Source organism: Netta rufina, assembly GCF_964035555.1.
Source record: "Netta rufina genome assembly, chromosome: Z".
NCBI lineage: Eukaryota > Metazoa > Chordata > Aves > Anseriformes > Anatidae > Netta > Netta rufina.
The window spans coordinates 77,207,811-77,226,089 of record NC_140126.1 but is presented as its reverse complement, the minus strand read 5'-3'; the positions used below and the strand labels follow the sequence as shown (position 1 = coordinate 77,226,089).

Sequence of the window (18,279 nt, the reverse complement as noted above, 5' to 3'; positions counted from 1 at the left end):
GAATTGTGGTAAAAAATGGTTTTAAAGTAATGGAAAATTTCTTATGTTTATGTAGAAATCCCTTTATGCTTCACTGTATAATGTTGTCATGTCTTAATCTTTTTTCTTTTTTTAATTCATCTTATTTCAACTACTGAAATATACAATGGAATAAGAACTATCTAATCCAGATTTAAAAAAAAACAAAGGGTCTTCAAGCTCATCAGTCTTTTCCCTACACATTTTATTTTGATTGCTAGAAGTTTTCTGACCATGAAGTAGACAAATTTGTACACTAGAGGTGATGCAAAAAGATTACTATGCAGATCTTAGTTCTCAACAAACAAACAAACAAACAAAAAACATTTAGAGTTTATATTCTCGTGAATATGCTGTTAGTTATAGTTAATTCTACCTGGTAATTTCTTCAGTAAATTAATCTGTTATCAATGTATAACATCTACCCTTTTTTCTTTTTTTTTTTTTTTCCAATTGGCGATTCATGACAAGCCAATCTGCAAAGGGGGAATCAGAGCTCTGCAAAAAAGTGACACAGCATGGAAACTTTCATAACATAATTGTATATAGGTAAATTAACGTAATTTATTGCCTACTAATGACAGACCAGAGCAGTGAGAACTAAAAGCAAACTAAAACACCTGCAAGGGCTGCCCACAGGCAGCAGCTCTTCAGGAACTGCTCCCACATGGCTCTGTCCCAAGGGGTCCATCCATCCCCCAGGAGCAAACTGCTCCAGCACGGGTCCCCCATGGGTGGGCAGCAGCTCCCCCAGACCCCTGCTCCTGCGTGGGCTCCTCTCCACGGGCTGCAGCTCTGGCCTGGGGCCTGCTCCTGCAGGGGCTCTCCATGGGCCGCAGCCTCCTCCAGGCCACATCCACCTGCTTCACCAGGGGCTCCTCCACCCATGGGGGGGCTGCAGCGTGGAGATCTGCTCCATGTGGGACCCATGGGCTGCAGAGGGACAGCCTGCTCCACCAGGGGCCTCTCCCTGCACAGCCCGCAGGGGAACTGCTGCTGCCTGCCTGCAGCACCTCCTGACCTCCTGCTGCACTCACCTGGGGGCTGCAGGGCTGGCTCTCACCCCTCTCTCCCAGCTGCTGTAGCACAGAAGATTTTTTTCCCCTTTCTTCAGTCTGCTCTCTGAGGCCCAACCAGCATCTCTGACAGCCCAGCTCTGGCCAGCAGCAGGTCCCTTGTGGAACAGCTGGAGCTGGCTCCTCTCTGGCATGGGGCAGCTGCTGGGCTCTGCTCACAGAGGCTGCCCCTGCAGCCCCTCTGCTACCAAAACATTGCCGTGGAAACCCAACACAGGAAGGTGATGATCTGTCAGGTCTGCTCAGAAGAAAATTATACTCTTGTGAGTTTTAAAATCAATCTGCATGCTAATCTAAGTCAACTAGAAATTCCACTGGAAGAAATGCGGAAATAACTTTTCAACAGGAACTGAAATATGGAGGAACACATGAAAGAAAAAGAAGAGGTAATCAGAGAAATAATGTGAAAAGATGACAAGTTCAAGATAAAGCTGACGTAATTAATGGGATGGAGTGTTGGTGGGGAACAAGAAGTAGTGTCAGTATAAATCTGAGTTATGCAATAAATGAGTAGAAGAGTATCTTTGAGCTATATGTGGGGTTACGAGTCATGAGAGGGTTTCACTGCCAAAAAAATGACAGGTGGGTAACCAGTGATGGGAGAGTGATTCGGGTTCTTTATTAGGGATTATAGTGATAGGACACGGAGTAATGGCTTTAAACTGAAAAAGGGTAGATTTAGATATTAGATTTAGATTTTAGATAATAGGAAGAATGTCTCTACTCTGCGGTTTCTCATGCTGCCCTGTCAGCCAGCAGGCTGGGAGGACACAGCCAAAACAGCTGACCCCAGCTGACCCCAGCAATGGTCCATACCATACAACATCATGCTCAGCAAGAAAAACTGAGGGAAATAATTCTGTGATTCTGTGATGGCTAGAGTCATGGCATTTGTCTGTCCAAGTCCCCATTAGGCATGATGAGTCTTGCTTGCCTGGAAATGGCTGAACATCTGCCTGTCAATAGGATGGAGGGAACAAATTCCTTCTGCTTTGCTTGTGTGCACAGCTTTCGCTTTACCTATTAAGCTGTCTTTTTCTCAACCCACCAGTTTTCTCACTTTGGCCCCTCTGATTCTCACCCCCATCCTGCTGTGTAGAGGGAGGGAACAGCAGCTCTGTGGGGCTCAGTTGCTCACCAGGGTTAATCACAGTACAGCTATAAAATGTGTTTAGAAGTATTGTTTCTTAATATCAGTTAATATTCAAAATGTCTTCTTAGTGGCTATCATGTTCATTTCTTCATCTGTTGACCATATAGTATTTCCTAGTATTGTACTTCAAGAGGATGGCATGGAGGAATGCATTGATTCACCTGCAACCTCTCACTAGTTTTCTGCAGAATCAGCCAAACTAGTGACAACAGTTTAGCCAACAGGATAGAGTAAGGGGTCAGAGCTAGGAAGTTATACAGGATTTTTATTTTTAATCTCATTTAATTTTCAAGCCATGTCTATTATGTTGTAATTATTAATCAAATGAAGTAAAAATTATACTTGTATCATTACTGAAGCAATTATTATTAAGTAGGTAATTGAATGTGAGCTCATATGTGAAGAGGCTTTTCTAATAAGAGACTCTTCCAAATGTTTGACTGTACCAGATTTGTACTATGCTAACTCAGAAAAAGGCATTTTCCCCTTGGAATTAAAGTGTTCGCTAGTCTGTTTATATTGAAAGAAATATTTTGGAAAAAAATCTATAGAATAACTGTTTTGTGAGGTTTATAACTGTAGACAAGTTATTACTGTCAAATGGCTTTTCCTGCTTCCAACTCTTATTAAATACTGATAAGGTCCAGGACACCTTTGCTGGCCTCACACAGTCAAGAGTGGAAGGCTGAGTTTATACATAACTTAAGTTAAAAGACAACTTTTAATAGGTTGGCTTGACAGTGATACCCAGTTTGTTGAGTATCAAAAAATAAAACTAAAAAAATAGCAAAGCCAAACATACTGGAGCATTGAATGGAAGGGGAGAAGGGGAAGGATATTTGTTTTTGTTTTCCTAGCTGAAAGAAAGCTCTACCAGTGTGTTTCTTATTTTTTGATGCATGTTGCCTCTGCCCTCTGGGAACCACCAAACCAGCACGTTTCAAAACAGCAAAATAATTTAATCCAGAGTATTCAATGGGGACTGTTATCCCACAGGTGAAAAAAACACCTTGTATTTACTTAGTTCTCCCCCCCACCCCCCCCCCCCGGGAATTTTATTTTATTTTTTTCCTAAAAACTACTGTAATTGATCCTCCTGTATAGGAGAGAAAAGAAAATAACAGGGAAAAAAAAAGAAAAAAGAAAAAAAAAAGATCCTCAGAAAACTATATAGATGACCTACTTCTGTCAGGAATACAAAGACAGTCTATAACAGTCTTTAACAGAGTTATAAATCTTCACAATTTTTCATGTATAACAATCTATTTGGGAAGTAAGGAATTAATGCTTTTTCTTTCATGTTCCATTAGAAGAGTTATTTGTTAACTACTGTAACAAAATCATGTCTGTTTATCAGGACTGAGGATAAGAATGCTCTGAGAAGTAAGCTTGCAAATTGATATGTTAAAAGAGGCAAATATTTTGGAACTTATACCTTTAATTGCCAACTGTAGTGGAGATAGCTCATGTTATGTTTTAACTTCATCCTGTTACTAGGTAAATCAGTGCCTCTTAATATCTTTAACCATGCAGAATTCAGGCATTCTTAACTGGGCTGCATTAGTAATTGATTTTTATCTAGCATGGGCCCACCTTGTTGGTGTGTGTACCCTCTCCACAACATCAGTGTTCTGAATTTGGTAAAATAATATCCAAGGAAGGTTCCCTTTATCCTGCCCCCAAATATATATACACACATACATACATACATATATATATATATATATATATATAGTATTTCTATCTTAATAATTGTATGTTTCTTTCAGAAACTTACATACTGTTAAGTATTTAAAAAAAAAAAACAAAAAAAGTTGTGTATTTGTTAACATAATTAGCATGTAATGAATCATCCAGACAGCTGGTTTTTAGCTAATCTCCTGTGATTTTTTGCTTCATTTTCCATTTTGGTTCATTACTTAAAGTAAGTCTGTTAAATGTGGATTGTATTTCTACCTTTTGAACTTCGTTGTGTTCCTTTGTTTACAAAAATGTTAAGCTAGTTTAATCAGGCTTTTGTGACCTATCTTAATCCTTCATCTCTTTTTAGATAAAGAAACAGCTACTCTTACAAGTGATAAGACATCAGCCAAAGAAACTTTAAAACTGTGACATTATACACATTTAATGTATTAGTGGAAGGTTTTCTTTGGTTTTATTTATATAGGGTTTTTTATGTACATGAAGAGAGAGAGAAAAAAAATACTTAATGTGGATTAATTAGCCTACTTTTTAATTTCCTATGATTAAAACTAAATATAGAGCTTTGGGTTTTCTTTTATTTTGACTTGTTCAAATTCATTCACTTATTATTTTAATTTTGTAGTAAACTTGCACTTACCCCTAGGAAATACATTTTTATACTTAAATAATTAATAACTTTAAAACCTTAAAAGAGATTTTTTTAAAAAATGTAAAACAATATGTGGCATGGTTTTCAAAATCGGTATCTGCTTATTTCTATGAAAATATTATTGAAAAATGAAGGTAAACTAAGGTGATGAAGATAGGCTATAAAGTATAAGCTATAAAGTAATTAAATCACTTTCACTGAAGTGTTTTAATATTCATTTTTACCTCAATATTACCAACATCTTACTTGTGTCCAGCAAGCCTCCTTTCTCTTTTCTCTCTCTTTTCTTTCTCCAAAATATAACCAACTTGATACTATTATAAAGATATGTTCAAGTATCATTTTCTTGAATATACTGAGTAGGTAGATACAAAATGTGCTTTCAATTATGATGTTTTTAATTTATTACATTTCAATATCCATGAGCTGCTAAGGAACATAATTGTGATTTTGGAACAAAAAATCTGATGTATTATCTGAATTTGTGTAGAAGTACTGAATGTTGTTTAGAGGAGCAGCATTTGCATAGTAGAGTTGTGAACAAGAAGAGAAACAGGCTTTGGATCTTTCCATAAAGATCTTTTTGGGGGGATTAAATAAAAGGACTTGGTAAGGACAGTTTATTTTGATGTCCCTTGTTCTTCAACATTCCCAGCAATTTGCTTTCCAGCTAAGTTGAAATACAAATTTTAAGGTTTGCACCTTTAACTTAAAGAAATTTCATTTCTCCTCTACATTCGCGTCCACATGGCTTTATTTCCACTAGTTTATCATTTTCTCCCTTTGAAATGAAGAACCTTAGTTACAGATTTTCTTTTATCCTTCCACTTAATGTTTGTTTGTGATCTCTTGAGCCATGATTATTGCCTACAAGTAATCTTGTATGATCTTCATCATATCTATCAAAAATAAGCCTGAAATAGCATTGATACCTGCTGGTTAAGTGGCTGCATAATGAAAAAAAAAATATATCAGTTCATGTCTGGGAATAATTAGGACTCAATAACTTTAGTGTAATTTATTCAACATTTATATATGGAAATTAAAGAATCCCAGACTTGATTTCATGTAACTAATGTTTATGCCTTTGCACCTTTGTTAAGATTTCTGTCCATATTACAAGCTATAGTAGATAATCTACAATATTTGCATTGTAGTGACAATTGATTTCAGAAAGATTGTTTTCTTATGTGTAGTCAGTTGATGAAATCTTGCTTGTAAGAAGTTTTAGGATGAAGGGAAGAAGTATATAGTATATAGTGGTCACTTGCCTTACTACTGTTCTCTCCCAGAAAATCCTGTTGCATCTTTCTGATGTGCTTGTAAAGCACACTAATATAAAGTAGCCCATATGGATTACAGATTACAATGTCCCATTTAACATCCCACCTCAATAGTTCCAGTCCATTATATATCCCAGATCTTTACATTAATGTAAGCAAGATTTCAGTTATATCTACAATTTATTACTAAAGGTGAAATGCTTTAGAAATACATATATATATTTAAACAAATAATAATAATTTAATTGTAGAAATTTATGATTGTGGAATTTTCCAAAAAACCTAATGCCAAGGTCCTACACCTGGGCTGAGACAATCCCAAAAACAAATACAGGCTGGGCAGAGAATTGATTGAGAGCAGCCCTGAGGAGAATGACCTTTAGGTGGTGGTTGATGAGAAGCTCACCAGGAGCCAACGATGTGTGCTGGCAGCCCAGAAAGCCACCCGTACCCTGGGCTGCACCAACAGCAGCGTGGGCAGCAGAGTGAGGGAGGGGATTGTCCTCCTCTGCTCTACTCTAGTGAGGCCACACCTGGAGCCCTGCGCTCAGCTCTGGGGTCCCCAGCACAAGGAGGCCATGGAAATATTAAAACGAGTCCAGAGAAGGTTTACAAGGATGATCAAGGGCTGGAACACCTCTCCAGCCAGGCTGAGCGAGCTGGGGTTGTTCAGCCTGGAGAAGTCCCTGTGTAGACTTCACAGCAGCCTGTGAGTGCCTAAAGGGGGCTGCAGGAAAGCTGGGGAGGGACTCTGTGTCAGGGGGTGTGGGGATAGGACATAGGAATGGCTTTAGACTCCCCAAAAGGTAGGTTTAGATTAGACACCAGAGGAGCTGTGGCTGCCCCATCCCTGGCAGTGCCCAAGGCCAGGCTGGATGGGGCTGGGGCCAGCCTGGGCTGGGTGGAGGTGTCCCTACCCATGGCAGGGGGTGGCACTGGGGGGGCTTTAAGGTCCCTTCCAACACAAACCATTCTGGGATTCTATGAAATTCATTTAAAGGCATTTCCATAAATTTAAGCCTTAAATTATTTGAAGACCTACATGTATACCATAGCAACTCTTAGATATTGTGAAGACAAAAATACAGGTAATAGAAACTGTAACTTCAACCTCCTTGCTTCCTTATATTTCCTTTTTTTTTTTTTTTTTTTATTTATTATTATTATTTTTTTAGAGCAGGCCCACCATAAACTGCACATCCCTTCTTTTTGCAATTCATTTTCTATTTCTGCATGACAAAAGTAGCTGATGTACTTCGATTATATTTCTGCCTTCTTGACATCTCTTTTTCTCTTCTATTTTTGCTGTTTCTGTCACTGCAGAGTGCCTGCTAATGCAGCTTTTATAGGAGCAGGTTATAGGGGGCCTGTATAAAGCAGTAGATGGGACAATTGCTGATGAAGAATGGTACATGTATGTAAATAGGCTTTACAGCTAGTGACTCCTTGAACTCCACTCTATATCTATGATCTATGCCACAGTCTTCCCAATGTTCTACACAGGTGGAATGAAAAAGCTTGCAGTTTCCCTCAGTGAAAGACAGGGAAGAAATATGTATCAATTAAAACTGTGGTACTTCTATGTTATGGGTATATAGCCTTCACAGAAAACATGAAGAGGACATCGTAGTGAAAATTACAGAAATCCTATATACGGAATGAGTAAAAATCCACGTCTTCATTATTTTTTTTACTTTAAAAATAGGGAGATCCCTATTTTTGTATCATAAATCAATCAGTATTGAGATATTCAACAGGTTTAATTCCCACCTAGTAAAAAAATACGGAGCAGACAGTGCGGGTAGGGATATATAATAGGGAGTTAGAATAGAAAAACAACGGACATACAGATATGATGCAGATTTCTGCAGTTGTCTTTGTTCCTTGGAAAACCTATAAAATTTTGACAGCCAAAACAAGATCCTATTACTCAGGGGAAACAAAATAAATGTCTTTGCATTTAATCTAGGAAATAATGTGTTTCATAGCCTCTTTGTCACATATTATTTATGTCTTATCCTTGCAAGTATTGTATTTGATTTCTACTGCACAATTATATTAAATGGAAATATGAGTAGAGCTGAGGAGAAAATAAAACCATCTGTTTGAACGTAGAGAGTGGAAGTTTTAATAAGAAAGAGGTACTCTTTTAAAGGCCACATGAGCATAATACCCTAGGACCACAAATGTGTTTCTAGTGGGAGAATGACATTTTTGTAAAGATTACAAAAGCATTAAGCTTGTTACTTTTTAAGCTTATAGTAGGGGGTAAGATAACAGTATCTAAGTTACTGAAATGTCAATTGAACTGACAGAATTTCAAAGCTGGTAGCATGCCTGAATTCAGTCCTTCTTTTTAGAGCAGTTGGTTGAAATTACTTATTAAGCTCATAATGTGAAAACTGACAGTGAAATCTCATTATTGATCCACTGTCATATTGAAAAGATGCCAATTCTGGGATTTTATTGGCATATTGTTTATTTACCAAGATAAGTAACTGCTAACTTTTCTTTCAAAGTTATATATTACTAAATCGGAAATAGTTGATGTGTTTTTGGGGTCATATTTTTAGAGGCTGTTGCGTCCTAATGAAGTTATGTCACTTCATCTTTGCCAACAGGAACTTGAATCTGTTTACTGAATTCTGTAGAAGTTCAAAGGGACATAATTCCAGTCTTTTTTCTTTTTTTTTTTTTTTTTTTTAAATAAATTATTATTATTATTATTATTATTTTTTTTTTATTATTTTTGCTTTCAAAATGTCCACAATTAGCAAACACCAACTAATTATCTTCCTTTTTGCTCCCTCAGCACACCTGGGTGTTCTTCCTCAGCATGAAGAGAGCATTTAACTCACTATGCCCTCTAATTATTGCATTCTCCTCCCAAGTTTAAAAGATGAAAGTGATTTACTCTCCAGTATGATATTTTGTGAGTGGTCAGGGGTCAATCTGAGATTTATATACTGTAGTATTCTATTTAATTATAAGTGACAAAATTTGAGAATTACTAAGCTAGGCTCTCTTTTACTTCAGAATATATGGCTGTGTGAAGAAAAATGTGTAGAACCATGGCAGATAAGACTTCAAAAATGTCTTCTAAAGAGACTCCTGCATTACTGATTGAAAAGAAAGTTATTAGAGGAGACTTCTCAACATGTATTTCCACCATCATGTAAGCACAAGCTAATTAGATGTTCCTAGCTGTGTTTTTTTTGTCAGGACAGCGAACCTACACTGTCACAAAATGTGTATTCAGAAAGAAAATTTAACTTTAAAGAGCAAAATGATTTTAGCCACAATAGGTTGTTTTGCAGAAAAATACATCTATTTAAACTGAAGATGTGTTATATCCAAGGGATGGATGTTCTGTGCTAACTTAGAACACAAACCTATTTTTCATGGTCACTTAGGCTTAGAAATTAAAAAAGACCCTCTATTTTCAATGAAGGGGATGCTGTATTTACTGAGTTTTTTTGTTTTGTTTTGTTTTGATAAATCTTTTGGTCATTTTGTAGTATGTATCTCTGCATTTGCTGAGTATAGCAAGGCAATGCTAATTCCTGTCTTGTCTTATCTAGAGAATAAACATTGTTGTAACCCAATCCAACATCTGAATTTGAAATTCAACATTTGGTGCCTTCTCAAGATTTTTAGTACCCCTAACCACTGGGGGCTCTCTGAAGTTGATTGAGTTAACAGGAGTTATATAAAGATCTCATATATCATATATCTAAAGAGGTGTTATAGTGTATAGTATAGGTATTATAGTAATAGTATCAATGAGGAGGAACTAATATGTGCACATTTACATTAATTTATGACTAATTCTGTATTTGTAACATGGAAAATGTTCTATCCATTCTACAAAATATTTATTAAAAGGTTATGAATTTCCAAAGATGTTTCTCTAGAAGTTTAGAAATGGCAATATCTGCTTTTTTTTTCTGTGTGCCTAAACTTCTTTCTGATTTTTATATTCTTTGTAAAGTATTTGTGAGAAGTTTGTGGTGATTTTGCCTAAATAGGGTTTTGAAATATCAAGAGGTAGGAAGCAGAAATACGAGTATTGACTCCAGCTTTATAAGTAATTTTCTGAGTGTTTTCTCCTATTAGAACAAAAGCTGTCACTATATGCCTCTGTTATATCTTGGAAATCCCAAGGAGTAAAGAAAGCAAAAGTGACAGAAGCACTTTAATCTATTATTTAGGGAAATACATAATATCAAGTGTAGACTACACAAAGAAATGATGAACGCTTGATAGAAATTTGTGATTGGTTGAAAGTTCCTAGCAATCTAATTTTAATAGAGTAAATCTGTTGTAATGAACCTATCTGTGTGAAACCCAAGCATTCTACTGTGAGTGTAAGTACAGAGGATAGAAAAAAAAAAAGCTAGCAGACATTTGTGTATTTGCAGATATTTAAGAAACCTAAGTCAGTTAAAAATAAATATGTTAATTACACTGATTTCAAATAAAAATTACAGGTGTTTTTATCAGCTAAGTGTTTTAAATAGCTTACAGGGGAACACATAAAAGTCCTATCAAAGTTAGCATTCGTTAAAAAGTTTGATGTACCTGGCAGTACATAATTTTCTTCCAGCAAAGACTGAAGAACTTCTTACAATTCTTCAGGAACTATTCTCTTTCAAAATAGGTGGTGTCTCCAGTTTGCTACAGGCACCTCCAGTTATGCTTTCTTTTACACTCCTTTGGTGTTTCCTGTGTGTGTGAAGACTTTTGGGAGTGCAGTAACTCCCTCAGCCCACTATATAGGCAACAGCAATTAAAAAATAATAATAATTGTGTGGAGTCAGTTTCTGGCATTGGTAAGGCCAGAATGTGATTTCAGTCCTACAGAGAAATGTTACAAGGAATAGTGTTTTGCCATAGGATAATTTCTGCAATTTTCTGAAGAGAACCATTTACCTTTAGTCACTAATTAAGAATAAATTGTCAGTTATAGGAAAATACCTAAAAAAGCCACAAATACAACTGCAAAAATAGCTACCTGAAAGTTTTCAGACCATTTTAACTAAGGAGAAATTTAAAGAATTTCTGCTACTTCATTACTCTGATAACTATAAGTATCTGAAAATGACTGGATACCACCTGCAAAATTCCTTAAAAGGACCCATCAATAATTAGTTTTAATTCATAGACTAATTAATTGGTTTACTTTTGAATTCTTTACAATGTGATTGTGTACCAGAAATTGCAGCGTATTATCAGGATGTGTTCTAATTTGTTAGAAAATACATGTATTTTGGAAAATTAAGGAGCACAATGTAGTAGCAGATCAAGCTGAGATAGGTGTCCACGTGTAAAGTTTTTTTGGTTAGTCATTATTACAGGGCACTCCATCCTCAGAGCACCTGAGGAATTCTCTACAGCTTGTTCAACAGCGCAATAGCTGTATGCTGTCAAGGAATCAGACTGGTGAGATGATTTGCTTAAGACTATTACATAAACTTAGCGTCAGTTTGTTGTTCTTGCTCTCCAGCCTGTGTATCCAGCAATGGTCTATCCTTGTGTCATTTGGTCAGTGAACATGATTACAACTGAAGATTTAATTTTGACAGATGTATACACTCCTTGTTAACAAAGGACTTAGGTTTTTGCTATAAAGCATCTAGCAACCTGATGTTGGAATCAACCTTCATGATGAGGTGAAAACTGGTTTCATTTAACTGGGGAGACATTATGGAGTAGATGTGATTAAAATTTCATGTATAGTGAATCTCCTTCAAAAGATTAGTGTAGTCTTCACAGAGGTTGTTTAATAGCTGGCAGTGACATCTCTCTTCCTATGACAGACACCCTTTCTTGATTATATATATATGCAAATTTATACATGCTTACCATGTTTATACATAAGTTGAAATCCCGTACTTCACTGCATTTTTTTGACAAGTGCACAGTATGGATGTACAGTATAAGCATTTACAAAAGCCATAAGTTAATGGTGATGTCTAATACAAAAATGTTTTCTATCTTCAGATCTGCGACCATTTAAAAAAAGGGGAGGAGGAGGGGGACACGACATAGAGCCAACATGTAATCTGTTTGCATGAGCTTTTTTATCAACGTCCCATGGCAGCTGTAGGTTTCACTGGCACTAAAAAGGAGCTGCAAAGTAAGACAGGTGTTTAAAAAACCTTAAACAGGCTGATAACAGTTTGCATCCGTGTGGTTTCCTTTGCTGCACTGATAGTTCTTTATGGGTCTGTCAGTTTCAATCAGCAGAGAGTAGATGTGATCAGTATATCTGATAAACTTGTCAATGCCTTTTTAAAGCAGGATTCCCCAACCTATTCTATTCAGCTCTCCTCCCCCCTCCCCTTTTTCATCATTTCAAGTAGAACCTTGATAAGACAGAGATATGTCACAGGCAGCTGTGTATAGCTAGCTCAGCTACAACTAATTTGTGCAGGAAAAAATTAAATCAGGAGGTAAATTATTTCATGATTGCTCATTCCCAACAGAGTTGGGCATCATTCTGAAGAAAATATCAAATAATTGGTTTCAGGCCATGTCAGACACATGCAATTCCCTTCACTAATGGCTATGTGAGGTAGCACTAGGCCTCAGGGGTCACCAAAGAACTGAAAATAGCTTAGTGCCAGGCACAGCAATAGAGAGACAGAGCACATAGGAAATGAAGTGGCAATAAGTGCAATCTATAGGGGAAATGTGCTTCACTTGGAGTTTAATATATTGGCTTAGAATCTGGCAGTAAGCCATGCAACAATTGTTTACCTTTTTGTCAGCATCTGCATCTGTTCTGTTTTGTAAACGGCACTTAACTTTCAGTCAGTAAATGCTGGAATCAATAACAACTGTTAAGGGATTTCCTTTCTTTTTTTCATATTCCATAACAAATGCACACTACAAACAATGTTTGCCTTAGATTAACAAGGAACAGACATTAACAGGGTCAAAGGGATTTGTTGGGGAACATTTTATAGCTTCTTGGGTTTGCCGTAATTGTATCTGTGTGATTTGAATGTATCTTGTAACCTCTCCAAATTAAACTGTTAAAAAAATGCTAGCATGCAGTAATGAAGATGATTTTTTATAATTATCTTAAGTACTGTGTATAGAAAACTGCTGGCACTGTTTGTAATAATTTAGGTCTGTGTAGTACTGTGTATTACATCTGCTATGCAGAAATATTAAGTTGCCTTTTACAGTATGAGGAAATTAGTGATTATATCCAGCAATAGTAATTATTTAAACCTAGCAGTTACATTAAAAATCATATATCAACATGCAGCTTAAGAAGAGAAAACTGTGAGCAGATGTCCATAAAAATTGAATATATCATTACTAAATGCAAGTGAAATAATAGTACAGTTTATATACAAGCCCTGTCTAGGAGTTACTGTGTGCAGATGAATGCTGTCATAAATGCAAGATTGCTACAGTAGCTATAGCATCACTTAAAAGTTAATATTGCTGAGAGGTGAGGAACACATTATTGCTAATGGAATTTATGTATGCAACTCCCTGCGCACAGCTTTGAAAATTTACCCCTTGAAATATCCCTATACACAGTGACTACCAGTAGTTGAGTTTCTCTTGCTTTATTAGGCTATTTCTTTTCAGATCTTAACAACATGTTATTTCCATTTATGGAATGACTCTGTTATTTGCATGCAGGTTGTCATTAGATTTTAAGTTTAATATTACAGGTTTTCTTTTCAATTTTCTTCCTCATATAGTGTTATTGGATGAAATCCCTGACATCACTTTCTTGTGTCCCTAGAAGAACAATATTGTAGATATATCTTATATGAAATTAAGCCTTATAAATGGGGGCAGGGGAATGATATTTAATGTTTTGGGAAGGTATTTTATAGTAAAATTGATTAAAAGCATTTTAAACCCTTGGTTCCTGCTGAGGGAGAAATCCCCACTGTAATCACTAAAGAAGGCAGTCATCAGGTTGCTTTCCAAGGATTTCATCCTGAGTCTCAGAAGCAGTTTAGTCATGTGTCTCTGTACACTGAATAGTAAGGCTAATTAATCTGAGAGCAGCACTGTCGTAGGGTAGCTATTCTTGAACATCCACAGCCAGCTCGCCTATATTTGGTACCACACTTTACTGTGTCACATCCCTGGGTGACTTAAAATGACCAGAATTAGCTATTCCATTTTTTGAGATGTTATGAATGCCTAAGAGTTAAAAAATATAACATGCCAGGCCCGAAAAATACAAAATCACAAAAGTTGCTTTAAGGTTATAGGATTCATTCATATGCATATTTTCATAAGCCTTTGAGATTTTAAATGCTTCCAAGCTATAACCAAGGAAACTGGAACACACTTTGTTTAATGGTTTCAAGAGCTACAGCTTTGAGAAGCACACCACTTTTGAAACTTTCTATAAGTTAGCAGTTGTACCCAGATCATTAAGATCTAGAACAGCCTTATTTCTGATGATTCTTCATTTTTAGAGATAAGAACATATCTTTTAAAGTGGTAAGGTAAAGGCAGAAATCTTGGTACTGATTTTAAGTATTTAGGAGAAGGTTAGGTATTATGATCAAATACTTTATTGAAAGTGTGTCCATTATTCTATGTTTTTTGAAAAATATTTTAGTTAACTTATTTGCTGGCTTAGAATTCACATGGGCACTTCTAAGCTTAATCACTGGTAAAGTAAAATTAAAAAAAAAAAAAATGGTACCATGCTTTTTTTTTTTTTTTTAATTCCAAAGAGCTCCCAAGTAGTCACATTATTTAGCAGAAAATGTTTTTTGTTATATACAAATAAGAGACAGATTTCTGAGATTCATTGTTGAAGACATATTGCGTCCACACTGAATTTACCCTTGAAGTTTGAATGATGTGCTGATTTTTAGGGTGTCTCTTGTATTGCTTGATTCTTTATTTTCTTCATATTTTTATTGACAAGGGCAATTTCTTTCTGTAGTAACTTTTCTGTGTTTTCTATAAGAATTAATTTTGAGCAGAATTAGCCTCTACAGTGTATTTATTTTACCTTAAAAAGATAAATTATTAATTTATTATTAATTAATTTGCAATTCATTATTATTAATTTAACTGTCTGATAGCATTACAAAGTTGTCCCCAGTTTCACTAGTATTGTGTATGTGTCTCTTCGTATTGTATTTATAGCATGTATTTCACTATTCTGTATTCTGTATAGGCATATTCATTAGTTTTTGCCATAAAAGAAAGTGGAAGATACTTAGGGAAGGACAAGAAGGTGATAAACAGCTAGAAAAGCTTCCATATAAGGAAAAAATAGGCAAGCTAGGATTCCTCACTTCGAAAACAAAAACTGTGTGAAGGTAGGTGAGTATAAGTGTCTATAAAATGATGGGAGACATTAAATGAGTAAACAGGTATCCGTACTTGACTGATAAAATAAGTTGGCATCAGATAGAACTAGCAGATGAAATATTCAAGCAAAGTGACACATTTCTTGATTACTCTCTGAGAACCTTGCATTCTAAGGAAGCAGGAAGAAAAGCAGAAAGCTGTGGGATGACCACCACGAGAATTTCAGGGTGTGAATGATTATGCTGAGTGATTATGCTGGGTAGAAGATGACCCCTAACCTGGTTTACAGTGGATCTTCTGTCCTAATTTACACTAAGAAAACTCATCTACGCTTAGAACATTTGAAAATGCAAGTGAAAAGGGTTTCCATGTGGATGGTAGGACTGTTTTGGCTAAAATTTACCTAAGAACCTGGATTAACAGTGGTATAGAATGCAGGACCTGTGGATTTCATGTTAAGATGATAGAATCACAGAATCATAGAATCAAGATGCTGAAACACTTACAGGAGAATTGTGAGAACTAAGGAATTCCAGCTGAATAATAGCCAAAGATGGAACAGGAGCTTACATGGTTTCAGTTTGTAATTTGTCTCAAAGAGAAAATATTTTAAGCATTCTTTAATTTTTGTTAACTCTTCTTCTGGAGAGAAAACGACATTTCTGAGCTAATACAGACTGTTTAAAAAAAATAAAACTAGATTTGTGCTTTATTGTTGATGCAAGTCTATCATACCTGGAGGCTATCTTAATTTGGAGGATGTTGTACGTGGCTTATTCTGCTTGTTACCTGCATTTTTACCTTGTCTACTATCAGACTTTGTTGTTGTTTTTTTTCTTGAATTATTTTTTTCCTTATGGGCGTGGTATAGTTGCCTTCACTCAGGGCCTCTTTTCCTCTATGTAATATCTGATATGTTACAGCCTTATCTCATCCTTGGACCTGCCTGCATTTGAGGCTTTCCTGTTGCTTTGGAAAGAATCCTGCATCTGCTAATTTTTGATGTCGCCAGGCCTCAATGAGGTCTGAACAGAAACTCAAAACCCAGTGTAGTCTGTCTCTAACCTCTAGTTTATCAGGATGGTTGATCACCTAAGTCAGATTGCTCATTTTTACCTGCTGAAGAAAAATAATCTACATCTGTAAGATAATTAACAATATTATAAAAAATATTATAAATATTATAATTTTTTATAATATTATAAAATATTATAAAAATAATCTACATTTACATCTGTACAGGTGCAATCAGCCAAATGGTCTCTGGCAAAGACAGACTTTGCACTTACCTAGCACTCTCATAACCCTGCACAATTTGAAAGATATTTTTATTAGTCTTTCTTTCTTTCTTTCTTCCTTTCTTGAGGAAGTCAAGAGTACAGATTTTCTAAATGTAGACATATCAAGAGGATGAACCTTATGAGCTTATTCTTTTGATTCCTTCCAGTTTTCTGTTGTGAACCCTCATGCTTTATTTACTCGGTCCAAACAAAAGTAGTGCAAGCTGTACTTAATTCAAGTAAAATTTTTGTCTTTCTCCCTGCCCCATCATCTATGTAGCAGAAGCCTTAAGTGCATTCTTTCCTTCCTCTTCTCAGAGTAATTACGTTATCTTTGGTGGATGTGAAGCAGAAATAGTGTTTTCCAGAAATGACCTCTTCTTCTATGGCTGTACCCTGAAAACCGATGCTCCTTCAGAGCTGTGCACAAAACCCTGGGTGTATTGGTAGGCTTTGTCGTCCTGACCAGCCTCTTCTGGGACCTCTGCTGCAGCCTCTCCATGATCCCTATTTCAGCTGAGGTCTGGGCCTTCAGTCCCTACCAGAGGTACATCACAGATGTCCTGTCCAGCTCCACCACATCTGAACTTATGACTTGCCATGGACCCACCTGATTGAGATTTTTTGGCTTGTGCTTGGACCTGCCTTAATGCTATGGTCCTGCTTGATGATCACTGGACTGGGTCTGACCCTTGGTTACACTCACCAGACCTGATCCTGACACCTGGCTTGGCCTGATACTTGTGTCATCACCACAAACGTGGCTGATGATCTGGACTCTTGGTTTTAACGTGACTATCTTCTCAGGTCTGCCCTTTGTGCCCTGCATAGAGACTGCAGAACAGGGTCCTGCTAGGTAAGGAACATGACCTTGTGGCCATGTTTTCATGCTCTTCTCTTTGTCCCTAAGAAAGCAGCTAGCCTTTGCTGCTACTTAGCACCATGCTTGCATTGGATCTTTTTTATTGTTATTATTTTTTTTTGTGCTTGAGAATTAGCTTATCTTACAGGCTTAGGATTCTTCTGCTGTCACATTCAGTCTCCAGCACAGTTCAGGAGACCTCAGGAGCTCATCTGGCCTAACTCCCTGCTCCAGCAGGGCAAGTTGTCCAGACCATGCCAAGGAGGCTTTTGAAGATCTCCAAGGAGGAGGCTCCACCACCTCTCTGGGCAGCCTGTGCCACTGCTCCACCACCTGCACAGCACAGAAGTGCTGCCTGATGCTCAGGGAGAACCTCCTGTGCTCCAGTTTGTGCCTACTGCCCCTTGTCCTGGCACTGGGCAACACTCAGAAGTGCCTGGTCCATCCTCTCTTCACCTTCCTGTCAAGTATTAGACATTGATGAAATCCCTCTGAGCCTCCTCTTCAGTTCAGAAATCTTCAGTATAGGCAATGGATTTGCACAAGAGCATTTTTGTGATTCCTGTTCTTCATGGAATGAAGCCTGAGGCCATGCTCAGGAGCTCAGAGCATTTTCTGACTTCCCCATATTTGTTTTGCTTCTGACTTCGCCACTATTTGGCAAAATTGGCTCACTGTAACACTAATCTTGGTTATATGATCCACTTTGCTTCTTTGTAGCCTCTGAACCTGTCTTTCACGCCCTTTTCAGAAATTCTCCTCTCAAGGTAGTGCCTCAACAGGAAGTCCACATGTCCTGTTGTTAGGAGGGCTCCATGGACGTCCTGTTGACATAAGCCTGTAGTTAAAGATGCTACTGCAGCTGTTTCCTTGTAAAAGGATTTACATGAATTAAACTCAGAAATGCAGAAACAATCACATTCAGAAGAATGAGAGTAG

At 36.9% G+C, this 18,279-nt stretch overlaps 1 protein-coding gene across 1 annotated transcript in view; it reads left to right on the top strand.

Moving 5' to 3' along the window:
* Positions 1–18,279, top strand: part of KIAA0825 — a gene marked incomplete at its 3' end in the record, with an annotated part of 217,959 nt that overhangs the window by 16,497 nt on the left and 183,183 nt on the right. The window lies entirely within an intron of this gene.